Source organism: Camelus ferus, chromosome 15, assembly GCF_009834535.1.
Source record: "Camelus ferus isolate YT-003-E chromosome 15, BCGSAC_Cfer_1.0, whole genome shotgun sequence".
NCBI lineage: Eukaryota > Metazoa > Chordata > Mammalia > Artiodactyla > Camelidae > Camelus > Camelus ferus.
The window spans coordinates 23,042,111-23,065,125 of NC_045710.1; the positions used below are offsets into that span (position 1 = coordinate 23,042,111).

At 42.8% G+C, this 23,015-nt stretch overlaps 1 long non-coding RNA gene across 1 annotated transcript in view; it reads left to right on the top strand.

The window, feature by feature from the left end:
* Window positions 1-2,029: 2,029 nt before the first annotated feature.
* Window positions 2,030-23,015, top strand: part of LOC116668930 — a 42,915-nt gene continuing 21,929 nt past the window's right edge. The window contains exons 1-2 of the long non-coding RNA XR_004326227.1: window positions 2,030-2,116; window positions 21,481-21,743. This is a non-coding gene — a long non-coding RNA (uncharacterized LOC116668930). The remainder of the gene's footprint in view (window positions 2,117-21,480; window positions 21,744-23,015) is intronic.

Here is a 23,015-nt window from a genome sequence, read left to right on the forward strand (position 1 = left end):
CGGCTCTATATGGTGTGCCTGTGAGCCCCTGCTGGAGACCAGCAGCTTCTCAGGAGGAGTAGCAGTGGAGAGGGGACTGTAGATGGTTCCCCTCCAGGCCTCGGCCCAATGGTGTTGCAGCCGTTTGGTTTTTACTCACTGGGGTCCTTAATGACCAAGCCCAGCTTCACTGCTCAAAGGCGCCACCATCGGAGTCCCCATCACGGTTCACCTCTAGACAGTGGAGGTCCTGGGATAGATCTGGGGTCACCTAGCCAGTCTTCCCCTCTCTTAAAGTCAGTTCTGGTTGGGGAGGGGTTCCTTGGGGTCATTTTTCACCCACAGATCAGGACTTGGGCCCAAGTAAGCATCAGTTACTCTAATAATTAGAGGTGCACAATGTGGAATTTCTGTCATAGAGCAAGGGTTCAAACACTGAATTTACCAAATAGTGGCATGGCCTGCTCATAGGGGCGTGCATTTTGGGGCTAGCCTGCGTGGGATTTACACTCCAAATCCTTGTCTTCCTCGTTGTCAGACCTTGGGCAGGTCACATAATCATCGTGAGCCTGGGTTCCACTGGCCATAAAGCAGAGATGGTGAGGACCACCCCCATCTTCCGCCCCTCCAACCCCCTCGTCCCTCGGGTGTGTGGGGAGACGCGAGTGATGGGATGCCCTGGGAGCTCTTTCACACTGTGTGGTATACGGGAAGCACTTAGTAAATGTTAGCTATTACCATGAACTGATGCTTATTTAGTAAGTAAGGAGTTGTGTGTTTTATTAGAAACAAAGTAGGGATGTCTGCTTCTTAGTCCCTCAGCCCACTGGGAAGCCAGACGGAGCTCATAAATGCCAAGCTCCGTGTCCACCTGGTGGCCACATCCCCAAATCTCGCATCAAAAACCTTGGAGGAAATGAAAAGGCTTGTAACTTATAAAGTGAGGCTTCTCCAGGGGGCGAGGGGAGAGTTGGGGAGGCCAGAGCACACACTCGGGGGCTTTGTGGGGGCTGCACAGGCAGCTTGAAAACCAAGCCTCACTGTGTCCTGTGACTTTCTTTGTTTTCTGGTCATAATATTTAATTAATTTTGAAATTTCAAATAACGTTAAAGAAAAGTGTGAGATTTTTACATCTGTTAAGGACAGGATCATGGGTTGAAAAGGTGGAGAACCCATCTACAACCTAGAAAACGCTCACGGGACAGCGACAGCTACAGGGAGGCGGGGTGCTGCGCCCCTCTCCCCTCGGCCAAGCCCACCATCCCCAAGCTGGCGGCGGGCGGGTGGAGCCTGGCAGTCGGCCTAATTGGGAGAAGCTGGCACCTGCTCAGGGTGCTACTGTGTTCCCGACCCTTCCTTTGGCTTTCTAATGCTAATGAGTGAAAACCTGAACAAAACGGTCTGAAACATGATGCCCCTTCCTCCTTGGGTTTTCACTATTATTCCAGTGATCTTTTAGGATGTGGGGCATAAATCCTTTATTCATCCTGAGAAATCCATTTGCCACCGTGACCAAATAAAACTTCTTCGTGGATCTCCACCCCCCACCCGCCCTGCCTAGTTCTAGTTTTCACTAAAGACTCAGTAAAAAATTTAACAGTTCATAAAAGTGAAAAATATACTTGTTGAGAAGTCCGCAAGTGTGTGGCTTAATGAATTGTTACGAAGTGGATGAGACCAATCAGGAAACGGAACGTCACCGTCCTCGCCACACGCCCCGCCCCCACCCGACCCCATCCCCACCCCCCAGTGCCTCATTCTAGTCACTAACCACCTCCAGAAGGGTGAGCACAATCCTGGCTTATACATCACACAGGATGTGCTCTTTGGGGTCTGCTTTTGTCCAACATTATGTTACGGAGACGTGCTGTAGATCATTCATTCTCATTGCTGTCTAGTATACTTTGTGTTGCCCTTTCTGATTGGAGAAGTCCCCAGTAGAGCCGGGCATGTGTCCCCTTTCACTGTTGGTCCCAGGGATGGGCATGTGACCTGGGCCAGCCAATTGAGATTTCCCAGACTGGAAGCGGAGCCTCTCTCTCTTCCTCGTGAGGAGCTGTATATGGCACCAGACTCTGGAGTCAGGCCCTTCGCGTTCAGTTCTGGCTGTGTCGTTTCCAAGCTGTGGAATCTGGTGTGAGTTATTTAACTTCTTTGTTGCTCATCTTAGTTTCGGCATCTCTAAAAGGGGATAATAATAGCATCAACCCGGTAGAGCTGTTTCAAAGATTAAGTGAATGCTTAGAACCACGCCAGGCATATGTTAAATGCTGATATGTGGGGTTTTATTCTTGGATCATGCATTCTGAAGGTGTAAGGGCAGTGTTGGCCACAGAGCGGACTGCAGCATGAACACTGAGTTCCTGAGGTTCACGGTGCACACCACACATGCCATGCCTCTGAGCCTTTGCACACACTGTTCCCTCTGCCTAACCTATCATCCTCCTTTGATTCTTACACAAAACTTCCATCCCTCTTTGTGTGCCTCAGCCCAAAAGGACCAGTGTACCTACTTTGTTTCTAATAAAACGCCATCCCCAACCCCGCTTCCATCATTGTGCTATGGCAACTCTCAATGTGTGGTCTGCAAACCCCTGGGCAGGAGTGGGGGTACTCCTAAGACGTGATTCCCCTTTCTCACTTTGCTGACACTTGCATTGGTGGTACAAGAGCAACAGGTGAGTGAAACTGTAGCTGTCTGAGTATAAATCAAGGCAGAGAACCAAATTTTGCTACTGGATATTGTATTCTTCATCACCATGTACTGGCAAAAAAAAAAAAAAAAAAAGCAGCTTCATTTAAGAATGCCTTTGATTACGCAGAAAAAAAATGTTAATTTTTGACCCTTGAATGCATATATTTTTAAATTTCTGAGAGACCAAAGAGGAAATAATGCCTAAAGCACTTCTTAAGCACACGGAAGTAGGATTGTGTCTCAAGGAAAAGCACTTGTACGTATGAGCTGCACGCTGAATAATCTCCTTTTTCCGTGGAGTACCATTTTTACTTGAAGGAACAAAAGATGGACAGGCAGACTGTGGTTGTTCAGACTTGAGTGTCTGGCAGACATTTTCTTAAAAATGAGTGAAGAGAGCCTGTCACATAAGGGAAAACAGCTGTTAGAACTTGTGCCAAAGATAAAATTTGAGCTTTCAAGTAAAAATTAGAATTTTAGAAACCACGTAAATGCCATCCTGAGCGTGAGTGCTTCTCATGACTCAGACTTTTCTGGTGCAATGGAGGAGACATTACAGGGATTAGAGCAGAATGTGATGCCCCTCTCTTTACACACACCTTCCTTCTCGGGGTTGTGGCGTCCTCCTCCCAACCCTGATTCCATCCCATCATCATCTTCCTTCCTCCAGTGACTGTCCTGTACTTCATCCTTCACATCTAAGGGCCACTATAGATTTTGACGGACTAGTTCACTGGGAGGGACTAGGCGGGGCCCCAGGACAGCTGCCTGTGGATGGCAGCCTTGGGGAGACAATATCTGCTGGTTGGGCAATCCCTTTGTTTAGGGGCCCAGAGAGGATTTGGATTCTAAGGGTGGAAGGTTAAAGCCAGCTGAGTGTGGGGAGATTGGCTTCCTGGAGGGCTGACTCAACCCTCAATGAATCATAAAAAAATTTCTGTTAAGTTCTTATTGATAACTGATTAATGTTACTCTTTAGCAATTATTGTGAGATACCTTGTAAAGTCCCTTTAGAGGAGTATTTTTCTCAAGACATCAAAATTTCTGATGTCTCATTCTTTTTTTGCTTTAGAACTTTTAAAACATTATTTTGAAATAATTCTGTACTCTAAAGAAGGTGCAAAAATTGTACCATAAGTTCCTCTATACCCGTCACTCAGCTTCTCACAATGATAATGTTGTAACTAACCATAGTCCATTATGAATACTAATACTGGGAAACTGACATTAGTACAATACTGTTAACTAAATTACAAATTTTATTTATTCTGTCACCACAGAGAAACTCCTTTGTGCTACCCCTTTATAGTGGTACTCCATTCATCTTTAAAATATAATTTTTATTTTTATTTTAATGAAAATTAGACTTCATTAAAAAAAATCTGCGATGGGAAACACTGTTGCCAAGCATAGGGCCATGAATGTAGTAAATTAGGTGGAATTTAAAGTTGAGAGTCTGGCTATAAACATTGACTTGTGCCTCACTTGCTGTGTAATTTTAGGCAGGGAACACAACCTCTCTGAGCCTTGGTTTTATTACCAATAGAATGAAATTAATAATACCCACTTGGTAGAGATGCTGCACAGGTTAGAGACCCAGCATTTGAAATGGCTGACACATCCGTCACAGGTACTTTCTCCGTAGTCATGGTCTTAGGTCATGTTCTCCAGGAAGCAGACTCTGAGATGAAGATCTGCATGCAGATTGTTTCTGGGGAGTGAGTGCTCCAGGAATCAACACCTGTGAGCTGGTTGGGACCCAAGACTGGGCAGCAGAAGTTGAACTGTGATGTGGTTGCAACAGGAGGCATCAGATGCTCCTGCAGGGAGCTGGGCTGGCCCTTTAGAGCTGTCCAGGCCTTTGTAGCCCTGCCTCAGTCACTGTATGGAGTCTGCTCTCAGGGAGGAGTGCAACTTGGGGTTGGGTGGCTCCCTCCAGCCAAGGGCAAGCCCTGAGGACAGACTCAGCTTTGAGCCTGCAGCAGCTAACACTCACTCAGCTGTGAGCCTCTGCACCGCCAGGGAGTCTGGACAGTGTATCACGGGATCTGCTGTACTTACTGTTCTTTTGTGGCTCTGATGAAGGCGACATCAGAAGGGGAGACAGTCATAGATCTCTCATCCTCCCCACGCGCTAACCACATGAAACGCAGATGTATGTGAATGTCTTGATAGCCCTAGAAAGAGCTGTTTTCTTTCCTGTGTTAGACCATTAAAGGGGATTCGTTTACATCTTCAGGAGGACCTAATTTGGGAAAAAAAGAAAAAAGAAAGAAAAGAAAAAAAGGAAAGAAAGAAAGCAGTGGATCCTACTCTTCCTAATAGCCACTAAAGGGAATTTCCTAAAATTCTCTTTGCCAGCCCATAGAAGAACTCCATCTTGTACATCTTGTACTATCCTGCCTTATGTAAGGATGGCCTTGAAGAGTATTTTGGAGACAGACTTTTAATAACTTTTCCAGAAATCCTTTCTCAGCCTGCCAAGGACAAGCTGGTATCAGTGATATTATAAAGTAATTGTGTTTGCTTAATAATAGCTGGAAACCTACTGAAAGTCTGACACTGAGCTAAGACCCACGGGGGCACCAAAGGGGAGATTCCAAATCTCCAGCTAGAAAGGTCCCATTCTGTGCCTTCCCCCTGTGCACAGCTATTCTGAGATAGAGTAAGTAGTGGAATTTTGAAAGCACCACCCTAAGAAGCACAGAATTGTTCTGATTACCCAGTGGATATGGCTTAAGATCCTGACGGTTCAGATCTAAACTTGATTAGTATGGCTTGGTCTGTAAACATTACGGTAATATGTTCCCCCTGCTTAAAAAAAAATTTTTTTTGTCCAACTGTTTTATTTTTTTGGCAGGGGGAGGTAATTAGGTTTATTGATTGATTTATTTTTTAACAGAGGTACTGGGGATTGAACCCAGGACCTCGTGCAGGCTAAGCATATATTCTACCGCTGAACTATACCCGACCTCTGCCATTGTGTCCCCTTTTATAAGAGAAGGATCATATGTGTTAAAGTAAAGCACATCTTTTCTGTGCAACATCATGAGTTTTGGGGTGAACAATTGAAATAGGTTTTCCTGATGGGTTAAGTCTCTTTGGAGTAAATTTCTTTGGCCAGTTATCCAAGCAACTATTTGCCTTCATTTGTTTATAAATAAAGATAAAGCTCCACTACACAAAATGCTAATGAAATGGTAACATGAAAAATTATTGAAATTAGGGAGATTTTTGCACCAGAAAGCTTGATAAACACTCTGCCTTTCTCAAACAACTGCACTGGGTATTTGAGGGGAGGTGTCTCATTGACCCGGAAGCTTTCACATCTGTGACAAGGGTACAAGCCCTCATACTCTTCAAAGCTGGGAAGGGTTAACCTCAACCCCGCTGATCCTTGGCCTCCAGTACTCTCTTTCTCTGTCTCGGTCTTTCTCCAAACTTACAGACAGCCATGGCCTTCTCAACTTGGGGGGAGGAAGAAGGGTAGAAGCCAGGTCAGGGCCCTGAAGGCCCAAGAATGGCTCTGCCAGAGGGGAGTCCTTGCAGGACAAAGGGAGCGAGGCCCATCACCCCAGGGGATTTAAATGGCACATGTCATCCTGGCCTCCGACTCCAGGGAAAGGTCTCGGGGGAGGAGACAGATCTGGTTTCCTTCTGTGTCTGCACAGGGCCCTTAATATCATTGGTGATTAATAAATGTTGGAGACTGAATGGACTTTTCTGTTATCCCTGTGAACAGTGCCATAAAGTGAAGGTATGAGTTAATCAGCAGTGATCAGTGCCACACATTAGTCATATTTAGAGGCAGCAGGGTTTTGACTGTTGTATCAGAGATCTTGGGTTTGTTCCTGGAAACTTCCCTGGGCAAGTGTCCTTTTTAAGTCAGAATCTATGGTGAGCTCATCTAAAGGATGAGTTAAAGCACACTAGTCTGGGAGTCAGAGGAGACCTGGGCCCAGATCCTTTCCCAGCTATGTGACCTTAGAGAAGTGGCCAAACCACCGTAAGGCACAGTTTCCTCAGCAGTTAGGTTGGTTGATACAACGCTGCCTTTTATAGGCTTGTTTTATGGGTCAGATGAACTAATGCCTGCAAAGTGTTGGGCTCACCCCAAGTGCTTAATAAATGGTGACCATTATTATCATTACTAAGATAACCATTATAATTCGTCCTCCAAATTAAGACACTCTGTAGGAATTTGGGATTAACAGATACACACTATTATCTATAAAATAGATAAATGACAAGGACCTACTATATAGCACAGGGAACTATGTTTAATACTTTGTAATAGCCTATAGTAAAAAAAAGAATATGAAAAGGAATATATATATGTATAACTGAATCACTATGCTGTACACCAGAATTAACATAACATTGTAAACCAACTATACTTCAATTAAAAAAGCATAAAAAATTTAAAAGAATGCAGTTTAGGGAGAAAAATAATAAAAGATTCTTTGACAGCAAAAGGGGGCATGAAAACAATTAGGATGATAACTTTTTCTGAAAGATTTTCTTACTGACAAACAAATCGTTTTCTTATATTGGTAGATCTATAAGATGGTTCTATTCAGGAACAATTTTTAAATGTAAAATTCCCTTGAAGAAATAAAAGAACATATATCTCTACATTAAAGCAAATTTGAAATTTTTCTTGATGTTGATGTGAACATTAAAAAATATTTAAGCAGAATAGTTATTCTCGATATGTATTTTAATCAGCTTCTCAGTCTACCTGTCATGATATTCTGCAGAACATAGTTTTGAATAGTTTTATTATTTTTAACTTTTCCCACAAAATTGTCTGCATTTTGAGTTTAATAAATCTGAAATTGCTGATACTTCTGTTGACTTCTCTAGAGACCACAATATATTTAATTGAGAAAATACTCGCTACCAGTGATGAAGTATCTGGTAAGCTGAGAGCAGTTCTGCTAAATAAAGGCTAGTCTCAATTCTGATTTTAAAAAATATTGAAATATATAAATAACTCAGTCCAAATATTTCCTCAGGTAATTTTGTCTTCTATTCAGAGTACCTTTCTTTGACAACTATTTTTATGGTACAGCTTGTTGAGTGAGTTGTCTCTGTTTACGATTCTTTTGAATGGTTCCCCAAATTTAGATGATTCAGGATTGTAGCCCTTCTCAATTACATCCTATTCTGGGACAGAATCTAAATTTATCCAAATAAAAATAGGGGCTCCATCAAAATATTCTTCTCACAGGTTGAGATCATCTAGGGCACAGTTATGGAATCTCAGAATTAAATCTTGTACTTAATTGAGTGCTCATTGAATCCACCTGCCCCACCCCCCCTACTTTTGCAGGATACATTTCAGTGTCTTCCTGTTGTGGAGCTGGCTTGGTGGGCTTGTGACGTGTGCATTCACACAGATCCCAGTGCTTAGAAGGGCTCCACACTTGGCTTTTGCCCCCTCTGTCACCATCTTGAAATTCTTAATTTTTCAACAAGGGATTCTGGATTTTCATTTTACACTAGGCCCCACAAATTATGTATATGGTCCTGCCTGTTTGTCAGCTTGGTTTTCAATAATTCTATTTTTCTGAAAGGTTTAAGTTCAAAAGCTGAATTAAAAAAAAAAAAACAAACTCCATTCACTCCATCCTTTGAAGACTTCCAGAAGATTTTGAATCAAATGAAACCAAAATTCAGAGCATTGTAGGACACTTAGGTTGATTTTAATAAGGTAGTTTATCATAAAGACTCAGATATTTTAAATCAATTGAGAGGCAGAAAGAATTTTGTGATCCAGTTACTCTGTGTGTGTGTGTGTGTGTGTGTGTGTGTGTGTGTTTGTGTGTGTATAAAATATGACAACTCAGTTTCCATTTCCATTGGTGGACTACCACAGCTTGTTTGGACAAAAATACTAATTATATACATACATTCTACTACCCAGTCCAAGTATGTTTCTGTTCCACAGGTTCTAAGTTTAGTAATAATATGGTTTCTACCAGGATTCTGGCCATCAAAATTTATCACCCTCCAAACAAATTTCTCTTCAATGATGAACTTTTAAACTAGATATATAATATCAATCAAAATAATGTCCGATTTTTCACCTTTGATGAAATGAACTTTCCAGTGGTTTAATTTTATGAATTTGGTTTTTTAAAAAAATGAACCCTTATTAGAATTGACAAATTCCTCACTTGAAGCATCTGATGACCCTAATATAATGCTTATGTCATCTCAATGCTCACATAGTTCTACTTCAGCTAATGGAGACCTATTAGCAGCTAGTACTACATTTGTCAGGCATGCATAAGAAAATTTGGAATTGAGAATGAGTGAAATTAATTTAGGAGGACAGTCATTGCACCTATGTGAAAAATTAAGCTTCACAGAGTGACATGAAAACATACCTTGTGGAGCTGCTTGTGTTAAATCATCTTTGAGCATTGCCCACTTAAAGTAACAAACTTTTGAAGCCAATGTTGATGCTTCAGCAAATTTCTGTTTACTGATTTTCATGTAGCCAGCGATAGCATTATGATATCCCTATGGTGGTGGAAGCAAGATGTCAACAAATATTTTATGAAAATTATACATTCATCTACAGCTTTAATATTTTAATTTTTCCCTATAATTGTACTTTGATCTTTTGAAGCTGATTGCGCTCCAAAGAGTTTGTTATAAAAGAAAAAATGTTCCCCAACAGTGCAGTAAGTACTGGTTGTAGATACACTGTATGGTAAGTGACAAAACCACTGTAAGCAAGAGTATACAAACTGTAGTCTGTACGTTCCATGATGGGGCTGCCCAGCCCCCACTCCCTTAACATGTTTCACCTACATCTACCCTGCACTTTCTCAGTTTCCCACTGACCCTGCCAGCATGTGGCCGGGCAGCTTCATGGACCACCTAAGTCACGGCAGGCTCTCTCACTACCACAGAGTCCCTCGGAACTGGTGGCTGGGCACACTGTTTTACCATGTTGTTCTTCAAAGAGTGTGTCAGTTGCACCTCATCAGGGAACAACTGGGAAAAAAGAGAAAGTTATGACTGGTCATTCTTCAGATTTTACCAGGAGAAAAAGTGAGAACTCAGTTTACTGCATGTGTCTCCACACTGCTCTTTAAGACTGGCAGAGGCTGGGAATGCCAAGTGGAGGTCTACTAAACCCATCTCAGATTGTCTATTTCCACTATTATTAATAATGTTTTGTTTGAAAAATTAAGCATCTGATGTACGTTAAATTGCCTGGGACTGTCCTGGGAAAAACCTGGATGTATGGTCACCCAGATTATCAATCACATTGCTTTGGTTTTCCTATGACTTCCCAATGAAAGGTGATCTTGCACTAATTTTACAAACAACTTGTTCATTTAAAAAATGACCTTTTATTTAAACGGAAAGGAGAGGGGAATTGGTGCAGTCTAGAATGGGATAAGGTAAAGCTAAAAGATGAATGTCAACTTGAGCTCACTCAGACATCATGACTTAACCTCTCCTGGAAGCCAAATCCCTGGGACAATTTCTGATCATTTTCTTAGTGGTCCAGAGTGGTTTCCAGATAAAGCAGGCTGAATTCTTGAGGAGAAGGGGGAACCTGGGTCATTTATCTTATTCTAGCTTCCTAAGCCCAGGGCCTACATAAATATGGGCCTACAGCACTGCAGTTTCCTTTTAACTGTGCCCCAAGTGAAGTGCCAGGAAATCACTTTTTTTTTTTATTTTTTGAGGAGGTGGCATTAGAAGTCCAAAGTTGTATTGGAGACCAGCTGTATATAAGTTGTGTAAACTTTATCGTGTGAGGGCTTCATCACCTGTAAAATGGTCCTCACAGCATGGGCTGCCAACACATCTGGGTCAGAACAGCTGGGAACAATTTTCTATTGGAAAAATAACTTATGTGGAAAAGGAGCATAAACTTTCATCATATACTGGCTGGTTGTAAACTAAGGCCCTGTCAGGGAGAAATTCTAATGACTTGTTTTTCTGTTTGGCTGTAGTCAGATATTTTGGGGGCACGTAAGGCACACGTTTTCCAGGCGACAGGTCATTATCATAAAATGAACTGGTTCACCTTATTACCTTTTGAGTCCTTTACTAGTGGATTTGGGGAAACAGATGCTAAATGTTTAACAAAGTTCATATACAGCTTGATTAGGGCTTTTCCATAGTAACCTGATCCACACAACGTAGCTCAAGCATATCGTGCTAAAAAAGCATATCAAAGTAAGCAAGTATGACCTAACACAGATTAAAATTGCATTTTTTAAATATCAAATAATGCCATGTGGACTTGGGTGACCAGACTGACTGTCACTGCAGAGCCCAGACAGGAGAAAGGGTCCTGTCCAGAAGCAGAGTAAAACCATATTTTAAATTTGGAATCTCTTGTAGTTTTAATCATCAGCTATCCTGTTCTTTTTCTGGTTTAGGAAGCAAAAAGCATGAGTGGACCTCAGTCCACAGAGTGTTTGAGAAATAGAATTACACGTGGTACTGGTAAATTCTACCTAGATTTGCGTCTTGTCAACTCTAAAAGACTTTCTATTTGCCCAAAAGGCATGACAAAATGTTAGTTTTTTTTTTTTTTTACAATTTCATTTGGTCTATTTTTCAACTATTTAAATATTTTATAATTTCTAGTTTAAAATATTTGTTGTCATAAACATAATATTTACCATTTTAATATTTTTTCTAAATGTGCAACTCAGTGGCATGAAGTACATTCACAGTGTTGTATAATCATCACGGCTATCTATTTGCAGAATTTGATTTCTAACTTTTTAAGCTTCTCCAGGACACCACACCTTAGTGTAAAGAGGGGAAACGAGATGATTTTGCTTTAAGTGAAATCCGTTAAGCAGCTGTTTGTTTGCTTTCTTCATCCCTGTTAGGGATGCCTGTAATTGTCAACTGATTGCTTAACCCTTTTTTGAACTCTGCTTTTATTCTTGGATGGTTGTAAACCAGGGAAAACTACAAAAATCTATAAATGCTCTAAAAAGAAATTTTGACAGAGCTATATGTCTGGTGTGGGAGGTGAGGGGAACTTTATTATGTTCATATATGGAAGAAAGGAAAGTCATTCAAGACCCACACGGTTAGGCGTGACTATGAGTGTTAACTAAATAGGGGAACAGGTAGGAGGTTAGTGTCTAAACTTCTGCAGTTCAAGCTGTGTATGGATGTTATTTAAAATGAAGATGCTTATAAAGTGAAATCTTGGAATACGTAAGCATTAAAGGAAATCAGCAAAGCATAGACCTGAGTAGCTTTAGACTTTGTTTCCCTGAAGCTCCTGATCATCAGATCTAGCCACTTGGGTGTTTATAGAACATTTATCTTTGCTAAATGTCCTGTATTAATGTCCCCCACAGACTCCCTCACCGGCCATAGCCCATCTCCAGGCAGCAATGGAACCATGTTAAAGTCTCATTTGGAGTACTTATGGTCTATTCCTGAACCCGTGTCTCTTTTGTTTTGAAATCATGGTTGCAAAAGGCTCAGAATTGAAAGGTTTCCTTGTACATGACCCTTAAAGAGAAAAATGGAAATGGGGCTCTTGGTTTCACTTAATTTATTTAATGAGTCGAGTAGAGATATCCATCATTATAATTGGTCGTGACAGAGCTATGGCAAAATGTTAGCATTATTTAAATCATTTTGGCTACTATATGGATGTTGGTTTTATTATTCTCTGTACTTTTCTGGATCTACTAGGACAAAAGTAAATATATACAAATTATAGAATTGACAAAACAGGGGACATTACCCTTCTGGGGTAGGCAAGGAAAATTTCAACATTATGTTAATTTGGAATTAACTAGGCTTCCAAGAATAAAGTCGCTTCCCAACTCCCAAGCAATCTTATCTGCACATCTTTAGAAAAAGACTTGATTGTTGCATTCAGTCCACAGGACCCTCTTATAACATTGCTTTAGGGGCACTACAGCTTGCAGTGAAAGAACACTGTCAACAAGTGCTAAAGATTGTCCCTATGTTGGCTGGTTCAGAAATTGTGGTGACTGAATTCAGAAAATAAATTGTTCTGATTCTTTCAAGCTTTGAGGCTTTGAGCAAAATAACGAATAGCCCTTAGTAATTAACATGCCTTGTTTGTTTTTGGTTCTTCTGAAAGCAATCAAGAAAAGGAATGGAAAGGAAAGAAGTGCTCAGAGGGCCCCCAAAAGCACTCTGGCATTCCCAAATCAGCCAGACGATGAATTACGCAGTTGGGGTATAGGGCTAAGTGGGTCCTACTTTGTGTTATTCAATAACACTAGGAAACATGCTGTAATTCAAAGCATTGTTTCTCTTCAAGTGTCTCCAATCAGCATCACGTAGCTTTTGGTATTATTGCTTGAGTGATTTCAGTGTACCAAGTGTCTTTGAGTAGTTGTTGAAGAGGATAAAACTAAGGAAAAGAAGAGGGTAGACAGAGGGCATTTGACCACAAAGACTGAGCATTTCATTGGTTTGTGGATGAATTCCTTGGCTAGTACCTCTGGGAAATGGGATGGTTTGGAGCAAAGATTCCCAGGCATACATGTTCTCAATAACAAAGAGTCTGTGGGATGCTGTGTTGGTGCGGGTGTTTTTAGCTTCAAGAAACCTTGGACCCAATTCAGGGTGGCTTGAGCCATGAGGGGATTCATTATCTTGCATAACAAGTCCTAAAGTAGGCATGCTGCACCTAAGCCACACCGGGGCTCTGGCTCCGCTTCTCTGTGGCTTTCTGGATTTATCCTCTTCTCAGTGTTGGCTTCGTTCTGCCATAGTTCTGAGCATCTCATCAATTCAAAACAGTGTCTTGTGGTCTCTTAAGCCCCAGTCTTGGCCAGACAAGTACATATTCACTAGGGAGTCCCAGGAACTGACTCTTCCTTTTTTTTTTTTTTTTTAATTGAAGTATAGTTGATTTACAATATTGTGTTTGTTTCAGGTGTACAGCAAAGTGACTCAGATATATATATATATATATGTATTCTCTTCTTTTCTGATTCTTTTCCATTATAGGTTATTGCAAGGTACTGAATATAGTTCCCTGTGCTGACTCTTCTTTATGAGAAGGTGGTGTCATCCACATCTCTCCTCCCCTCTACCCCTAAATGTGAAGTGTCTCCCCACCCACCCCACCCCTGCCCCTGGCTTCTTTTATGAATTTTTCTTCTATCTTTGGTTTTCGGTGACTCTGACATGCCTAGGGGCAATCTTCTTTGTATTCATCCTGCTTGGGATTTGCTGAGTTTCTTGCATCTGTAGTTTAACATCTTATCAATTTCAGAAAATTCTTAACATTTTTAATATATAAAAATACTTCTTTGTCCAATTTTCTCTCTCCTAGTTTTCTGGGGCTTCAATTCCATGTATGTTAGACTATTTGATATTGTTGCCTGGGTTTCTAATATCTTTGTTTTTAATCTTTTTTTTTTTCCACTGTGCTCTGTTTAGATCACTTATATTGACCTTTCTTCAAAATCTCCAATGCTTTTTATTTTCCTGTGTCTAGAATTTTCAGGAATTTAGTTTGGTTACTCCTCTTTATGTTCACAGCTCTTCACTATTCACTGGCTTTAAAGAGTTAAAGATACAGACAGATATAGATATAGATGTAGGTATAGATAGATTTTTTCCCTTGGCAAGAGCAACAGTGTTTCACAATTGTGTACATTTTATGTGGAAGTAGAACCTGCAGTTGTTCTTAAATCTCTTAAATCATCCAGGAAACTTGTTAAAAATTCATATTCCTGAGAAACACCAGTAGACACCAGACATACCTAGGGTACTAAAAAAATTCCCTAGATGACTCTGATGCAGGAGTTCTCAGGCATTCTTTCAGAAACACTAATTTACTGTCACAAACCTAAAATCAAAATAAGTAGTGGCAGTTAGAAAATAGAAATCAGCTTCAGTTGAGACCTTAGGAGGACCATCAACAAAGCTATCAGATTGCTTTACTAAACTCAAATTTAAAAATAGAACAACTTAATTTAAACTAACTGATGTACATGGAAACTGACACACCCTAAAATTCCAAAAGCCAGGTAGTTATGCCATTTTATATGGTACTGATTTCATGTTGGACAGTGGCTCCTCAGAACTAACTGGAGACACAATGAGCTTGGGGAGAGGAGAGTATCTTCAGAGCTGTGTGTTGTGTAGGTGGGCTTGTGTAATTCTTCAGAGGACCTCTGAAGAGGAATGTGAATTATGGAGAACACCTAGCTTTACTATTTCCCAGTAAACCCTAAGGTTTCATGGCCTGGAACACATACTAAAAGCCAAAGAGTTAACTGACACATTGTGTGGCTTTAATAATAAGTAAGGACTCTGATTTTTAAGCAAACATACTAGAAATTGTACATTCAATGAGCACTGTTCCCACTATTTATGATAGCCAAGACATGGACACAACCCAAATGTCCATCAACAGGACTGGGTAAAGAAAATGAGGTATATTTATACAATGGAATACTACTCAGCCATAAAAAAGAGTAAAATTATGCGGCAACATGGATAGGCCTGGAGATCATCATTCTAAGCAAAGTTAGCAAGAAAGGGAAAGAAAAATGCCATATGATATCACTTATATGTGGAATCTAAAAAAAAAGGACACAAATGACCTACTTATTTATAACTTAGATGATTGATTTCTTGAATAAGTGCAAGCACATTTGACTGTCCTTTTTGATTGGATTACTGCATTCTGTTGATTCAAAAAAATAAAACAAAGCAAAGAATGCTGTCCTCTCGAACATGGTATAATGCAAAAGGAAAAGTAAGTTGAGTATCCCAGCTTCATTTGTTTGGCTCCCTAAAGAGCTGTGTTTGGGATTCTGAGTCTGAATCTAGCTCAGCGGAAAGAGTGCCTTGCCAGATCTTCTAGCAGCTAGCAAGGGCTGCCATGAACCTGGTTGGGGACAGTGGAAACACAAGTGCTGTAGATCTGCCCCTCCTGGTCTCATGGTAAGACCCCTGGATTTGAGGTTTAAAGACTTGAGTTTGATGGCTCTGCTGTTTACCAGCTGTGAGATCTTGTGAAAAGATATTCTGTGCACCTCAATTTCTTTCATTTAATGGCAGTTAATCATAAAAAATATTTCCACCTTCTATTTCAAGAGATCTGTACATGATAGCCCCCTCGGTAACTCGTAAAGCACTAATTGTTAACGTTATTCTTCAAGGGAGTCACTTTGGTAGGCTGTGATCTTACTCGCAATAACTTGGTCATTGTGCGTACTACTTTGAGTACAGTTACAAACAACTTGGGAAGAACACTTTTATGTGTACCTTGTTTTCGTAATTCAGCTAGATTACCTACAAATTAGTTGATCATGACCTTTGGATCTGAATGGCATGATTCTCCCCCCAAATTAAAGTCACTATCAGTAGATGAAGATTTTCCACCACCGGGTTATTAAATAGAGTATGCCACAGGCTTTTGAAGATTTGTCCCAAGGAGGAATTGCAAAAATGATTTATACAATGGCAGTCTCATTACTATTAGAATACAGTCTCCTAAGGACACTATATTAAAGGCCAAAGCTCACTTGAATGTATAACTTTCTGTTAGCTTGTTTAATAAATCAGTCATTTTGCATTAAAATCACGGCATGCATAGCAATATTCCCATGCTTTGAATCAGAATGATGCTTATAGGCTGATCCAGCAGTAATCTCTAGGAATGCACAGTGATGTAAACAAGGAGCCCAGATGAACTCTCAGCTCCTGATAGAAAGGGGACTGGAGGTTTCTGGTGTTTACTGATAATATGTTAATCTCCAAGCAACCAACTGTTGGTAGCTCCAGAATGACAAAATATGGGTTTAATACAGCTGTGACAATCCTGTCTGTCCATAAGCGCTACTAAGGTTACGGGGAGGCAAGGAATATTGGCACCAAAGCAAAGGAAGGGAGGAGTGTCTTTCAGCATTGGAGTCTGGGCTCCTGAGGGGGATGCTGACTTAGCTCTAATCCTAAACTACTGTGGCGGGAGGGGCGGAACCTCTCTCAGGGGCCAAGGGCCTCTGCCCTGGGCCCTGAGCTTTCCAAGATCATACTGTGGCCTCCCTCTGACCATGAAGAGAAGAGTCCACAGGGCCACATGATATAACCACCTTAAGTCCACTGTGGTAGGAAAAATTCTAAGATGCCACCTTCTCACCCCCTATGTCTTCCCCTTTCCCTGTGATAGGACCTATTAATATGATGGATGTCCCTCCTGTGATCAGGTTATGTTATACGGCAAAGGCATTTGGAATATGTAGTTATTGTTCCTATCAGTTGACTATAAGTTAATCAAAAGAGAGGTTGTTCCTGCTGGGCCTGACTTGATTGGTCAAATCCCTTAAAAGAGGAACTGAGCCTTTCCTGACAAGAGAGATTCTCCTGCTGGCCTTGAAGAAGCAAGTTGCTGATAGTTACAGCTACAAGGAACTAAATTCAGCCAGCAACCAGTGAGCTTGGAAGAGGACCCTGAGCCTCAGATGAGACCCCATCTCTGGCTGGCACCTTCATTGCAGCCTGGTGGGACCCAGAGCAGAAGACCCAGCTAAACCATGGCTGGACTCTTGACCCCTGGAAACTACCAGGTCATCAGTATCAGTATTTGTAGTGACATGAGAACACGAATTCACTCACGTTCATCTTTTAGTCTAGTGATGCACCAAGTATGGTCTGTTTGCCACTGGTCCACAGTGAGCTAAATCAATGTTCAGTACTTTCTATGGCAATTTGACACTTCTCAGTCATTTAAGTTGTATTTTATAGAAGTGTTGGTCTGTAGTGGAGAGGACACTTTAAAAACACAACAAAAATAGTGCTTCAGCAGAGAAGCATGGTTCCAGCTCATGATCTGGATGACTAGAACCCCGAGTTCTCTGCACAAAAGTCCCTAAGGCAGCTCCGAGGGCCTGCCCCATCCTCTTGCTCTGTCTGCCCATCTGAGGGCAGGTAGCGCCACTGATGCACTGACCTTGGGCCTGGGGGTGGCCGACGGGCAGCTTTTTATGGGGAAGTGAGGATGGAGCTTAGGCCGTGTGGGCTGGAGTGTCCTAAGGTGATGGAGCCCCTCGAAGTGGTGGCAGGAGGTGGGGGCAGAGGAGGGGCTGGAGGCCATGGCTCTCTCCCCCCATGCCCTCGCAGAGCTTCCTGACCAAACAGCGGAAACCCAGGTTTCCTTGATTCAAGTATGGCTTCTGTGTCACTGTGAAGGTCTGCTGGTCAGTGTAAGAGAAAACATATTTCACTTCCTTTTATGTTATCTTGGCTTGTACTTTTTGATATTCTAGACACATGCAGTGTGGGCTTCTGTCTGTGCTCTTGCATGGTCCTTGCATGTGTTAGGAGTGAGCCTGGAGTGTGGTCTTTTCTCATGACGCTTCCATGTTCTTCCCCTGGTGCCTCCAAACCTAGACACCTGGGATGCTTAAATGAAGGGCTCTGTTTCTTTGATTTTTTAGTGAGGCCCCACTGTAATGAACACCAAAGGGCTTTCTGCCCTGATTATGATTAGATTTTTACTTTTTTTTTTTCTCAATTACATGACAGTGGGTCATCCTAGATCCATGATATGCAGCAGGCACCAGGGATGCGTCGCCTTTCTTGAACAACATTTCAGATCCATGGCAGAGGGCGGGTGCATCTGCCACAGTGTGGTCGAGTGAGTAATGGCCCCAAAGATACCTCAGTCCTAATCCGTGCAATTTATGGCTGTTACCTTGTCAGAAGAGGCTGCAAATATGATTCAGTTAAGGATACTGAGGTGGGGAGATTATCCTGGGTTACCTGGGTGGCCTGTAAATGCAGTCCCAAGCGTCTTTATAAGAGGGAAATGGAGATCTGACTCGGTAGAAGAAGGAAATATGGCCTTGCACTGTGATGCTACACTGCTGGCTTTGGAGATGGAACAAGAGGCCACAAGCCAAAGAATGCAACTCTGGAAACTGGAAAAGGTGGAGAAAAAAGAGTCTCCCCCAGAGCCCCCAGGGGAGTCCGGCCCTGCCAACACCTGGACCTTGGCCCAGCAAACTGATTTTAGATTCTGACCTCTCAGCCGCCAAGTTTGTGAGAATTTGTTACAGGAGGCCATCGGAACTAATATGGCAAAAACTGGGGCTCTTTCTTTCAGTCAGAATTACAAGTCTGGGGTTTCAGTGCCATCACTGTCAGTGTTCTAGGCACTTGTGGAAGCAAGCTTTGTGGAACAGGCAGTACACATGAGAGGGTGAGGAAGAGAGTAACACAGGCCTAAAGGATGTGCTTCCAAAGCTGTGTGGACGGGTGGGTCCCAGCTGACACACTACTTTAGAACAAAAGAGTGTTTCCTTAAAATAACTGAAGGAATGTTGGAAAGAACTATGTATGTGTTTGGTTTTATGAATGTCCCACAGTGGACATTTATGATGTATCCATCCCTGCTAATAACTTGACTGACAATCAAGGGATGCATTAGACTTCCATCCGTAAATGGTCCTGGTCGTACCTGAGAGGGAGCTGGTTTAGGGCCGCCTTCGGAGACTAGATCAAAATTAAAGAGTCAAACTGAGCAAAGGAAAACTCAGGGAGAAACTTAGGGAATAAAATTCCTGACCGAGATGTCCCAGCCTGACGTCCTCTTTTGATCGGCAGGAAATGGTTGAGAAGCCTGTGTCTGAAAGGACTGGGATGTGACCAGGACTTGTGGCAGAAGAGTAGGGAGTCTTCCACTTCACCGGTCTCCACTGGAGCCCCGGGTCGTCCCAAGGACCGTGGGTGCTCTGGAGGCCGAGTGAGTGCCAAGCACTGGAGCAGACGAGCCGTACTTTCTCTCCCGTCTCCCTTGGGGCTCAGAGGAAAGGCTATTTTGAAAGCAGCTGCTGCACTTTTCCCAAATGTTCTTTCCTTGTTCCCTTCAGCTCCCAGCCCTTGAACACATTCTCTGTTTTACATTTTATGCAGATGTGTGTTTGAGTCCAGCCTGGAAAAGCCTCACTGAATGTTCCTTGGGTAGCACCTCGTGTCTCCGTGATGGGCTTGTTGCTGCTGACTTTCATCTCTGCTTGACAAATGGTTTTTTGTTGTTTTTTTTTTTTTAATTTTTTGAATTAGACCTTCTGGCCATGGTGTTGTCCAAACAGCTGCAAAACCGTCTCGCTCAACTAGTCTAACTTTGGATTCAACTCACATCAGAATTAAAAACTGTAGCAAATAGACCTTACCGCCCCAAATCCATGTCCCTCCTCTGGCTTCCCTGGAGATTGGTGTTTGCTGGCTGTGGATGACAATGGTCTGCGTGGTTAGAAGAAAGCTGCCCCCAGAAACACTTTATCTGTTTTCTCCGGTGTTTAACACATTCTGCCTGAGACTTATTGCTGTGTGTGCTTTTATCTCCCCTGGGACACGGAGACGCTCGAGGCCAGGAAACACATCTTTCTCATTTCATATTCCACCCTCTTGGTTCCCCACTAACATCCAGCAGCTGCCTCAGTTCCACGCTTAGTCCACAGAATGAACGGAAACCTTCACACACTAGTTATTTAACAAATTGGTAACAAAAGTCTCTTGAAGGCGCAGAACACCTAACCATTTTGACATGTTTTTAAATCTAATGTCTCATTTTATCTCAACAACATCCCTGTGGACTCAGTATAACTAGTGGTAATAGTTCCCCCGAACAGGTCAGAAAATTGAAATCTAGGAAAGTTGTGACTTGAAAAAGGTCACATTGCAAATTATTGGCAGGGTTCACATTAGGATCTTTTTCTTACTCGGCTGTCCTTACTGGGGAACCAACACCGTGATGGTTTAGTCTATCTAGTTGACCGACAGTGAAGTCATAAACCTCGTTTTTGCAAGTTGGGAGGAGACGGGGACCCAGACATCTGAGATTGGGACCTGGCTGTAAGTCCTGCTGATGGGGCTGGAACTGTGGTCTCCTGGATTGGAGAGTATCCATCAAACCTTCACTGTATGGATAGCCCAAAAGGACAGCTGCTAGTTCTGAATCATAGCAGATAAATTACAGTATAAACTTTGCCCTTTTTGTTAATGTAATCTCTTACTTAGACAAGTTATTTTGTTGGGAGTGAGAGTGGGAGGCTCCAGGGACAGGGACTTCCAGAAAGAAAATCTTACTCTTAGGTGCCTACGAAGACTCATGGAGCCCAGAGGGTGGTACAGACTCTTGCTTCCTTTCCCACCAGGGTCCTGTCGGAGGCCACCCTGGAGGTTTACTGGGATTTCCCTCCTCACCCACGCCCCCTCTGCCCTCGGACCTCCCTTCTCAGGGTCCTCGGTGCTCAGCTGGGTGCTTTCATTCTGAAGGGACAGCAATCAAATCTTGAGATTTTCTCCAGAGAAACTAAAATCCCCAACTCCACTCACATTTATCTTGCAAATATTAACCACTTGTCATAGCTTGGCAGCCATGAGTTACTATGCTAACCTAGTGTCTATCTCTGCTTAACCTTATAAAAGATGTATTCCCAGCAAATAACTGGTAAGTGAAGGCAAGTAGAAGGGTGAGAAGGGAAAAAAACCCCAGCTCGTCCCACTTAGAGCTTTGGACCAGTGATAATATCTCCCACTGTCTCCCACTCATTCATTTAACAAACGTTTGTTGAGGATTTGCCTTGTGGCAGGAGTTACGTCTGGGATATAAATGTGAACAGGACAGTCTTTGATGTAAGGGAGCTCATGGTTTAGTAAGGAAATGGGTTTAAAGGGAGGTGGACTTACAGGGACAGAGAAATGCCCAGCATGGCAGGTGAGGAGCACCTGCTGCCCCGAGTGAGGCCACACTTCCTGGAGAAAGGGTTGCTTGAACTGCCTCATTTTACAGGTGAGGAAACTGAGGCTCAGCAGAGAACCTGTGGCCAAATCAGAGACTGCAGTGCTGGCGAGGGGAGGACACTGCGTCCACGTCAGTGTGACGTGGCGTGAAGAAGTCTGGCTTCATCACGGTGAGAGCCCAGGAGTCGTCGGAGCGGACTTGGAAACAGCGCAGCCCGGGAGACTGAGGAGCACTTCTAGGAACAGGAAGAGGAGCCCCCAGAGGTAGCCACGAGGAACGGGAGTGATGCCCTTAGACGTCCACAAAATGAGGTATGAGGGCTCTTGGGGTTTGAGCAGATTTCCTTGGGCTGGGTGGGGTGGGTCAGCTGTGGGGCAGGAAGGTTGAAAATGATTTGGGGGAAATTTCATAAAACATCTTCCTTTGCTTTTCCCTGCATTCACGTGTAGCCTCGCACCACCTAACAATGATTAATAAGCTCAGTCTCTGGATACGTCTTTTCATCCCCACAACAGCCCTGCAAGGGAGAGTCTTTCATTATCCCTCCCTCTCTCTCTTTAAAAAATAGATGAAAGACTGTGGTTTCAGAGGTTTAGTGACTCAGTCCAGAGCGCACCTGGAGTCTGAACCCTGGTTCTCGGACTTCAGAGGTTCTTCGCTGCCACACTGACACAGAAACCAGAGGCCGCCTTGACGTTAGAGTAAATCCGCAGACACCCGGCATTAGGCCAGTACAAAAGGGGGCCCGGGAGTGTACTGGCTGATAGTCATCGTCACTAACTAAGAACTTTGTCTTATTAACCCTCACAACATCTCTACGAGTGCAGCATGGTTATCGCCCCATTTTATGGGTGAGGAAATTAAGGAGCAGAGATGTTCAGTAACTCGCCCCAGGTCACACAGCTAGTAATGTGTAGGCCAGGATTTGGATCTAGATATGCCAGATTCCGAAGTCCATGTACTCACAGCTATAAAAAGTTAAATCATGAAAATTACGAAAATAAGCTAATACCACAAATGTTTTGATATTCTAAATCAATGAGTCTCCACTGGGGCAGTTTTCCTGTTCAGGAGACATTTGACAGTGTCTGGAGACGTTTTTGATTGTCGCAACCGGGAGGGGACTCTACCAGCATCTAGTGGACACAGGCCAGGAGTCTGCTAAGCATCCTAATGCACAGGACAGCCCACAACGAAGAGTTCTCAGAATGTCAGGAGTGCTGAGGCTGAGAAACCATGTTCTCTAAATTTAAATAAATTTTAACGTATTTTGAAGACATAGCCTATTTTTCACTCCACTGTGAATTCCTAGATTAAAGGTCAGAGGATCCTGATTGCAGCTTCCTTCCAACTTTTACTTTGCTCCTTCTAGAACCTTTGGGGCAATGGGACCAGAGGCTCCCATTTCCAGCCTCCACGGGGATAGGTGATGTGAATGCCAGCAGTGGGCCCACCCTCTTCCTGAGACCTGGCTGAGCCCACAAGGGCAGACCTCACTAGCCTCCAGGTCAAAAGCAAGGACACTGACTCAGGACAGTGGCAAAGGCAGGGTCCTGGGAGGTGGAGCATCCATTTCTTATTTG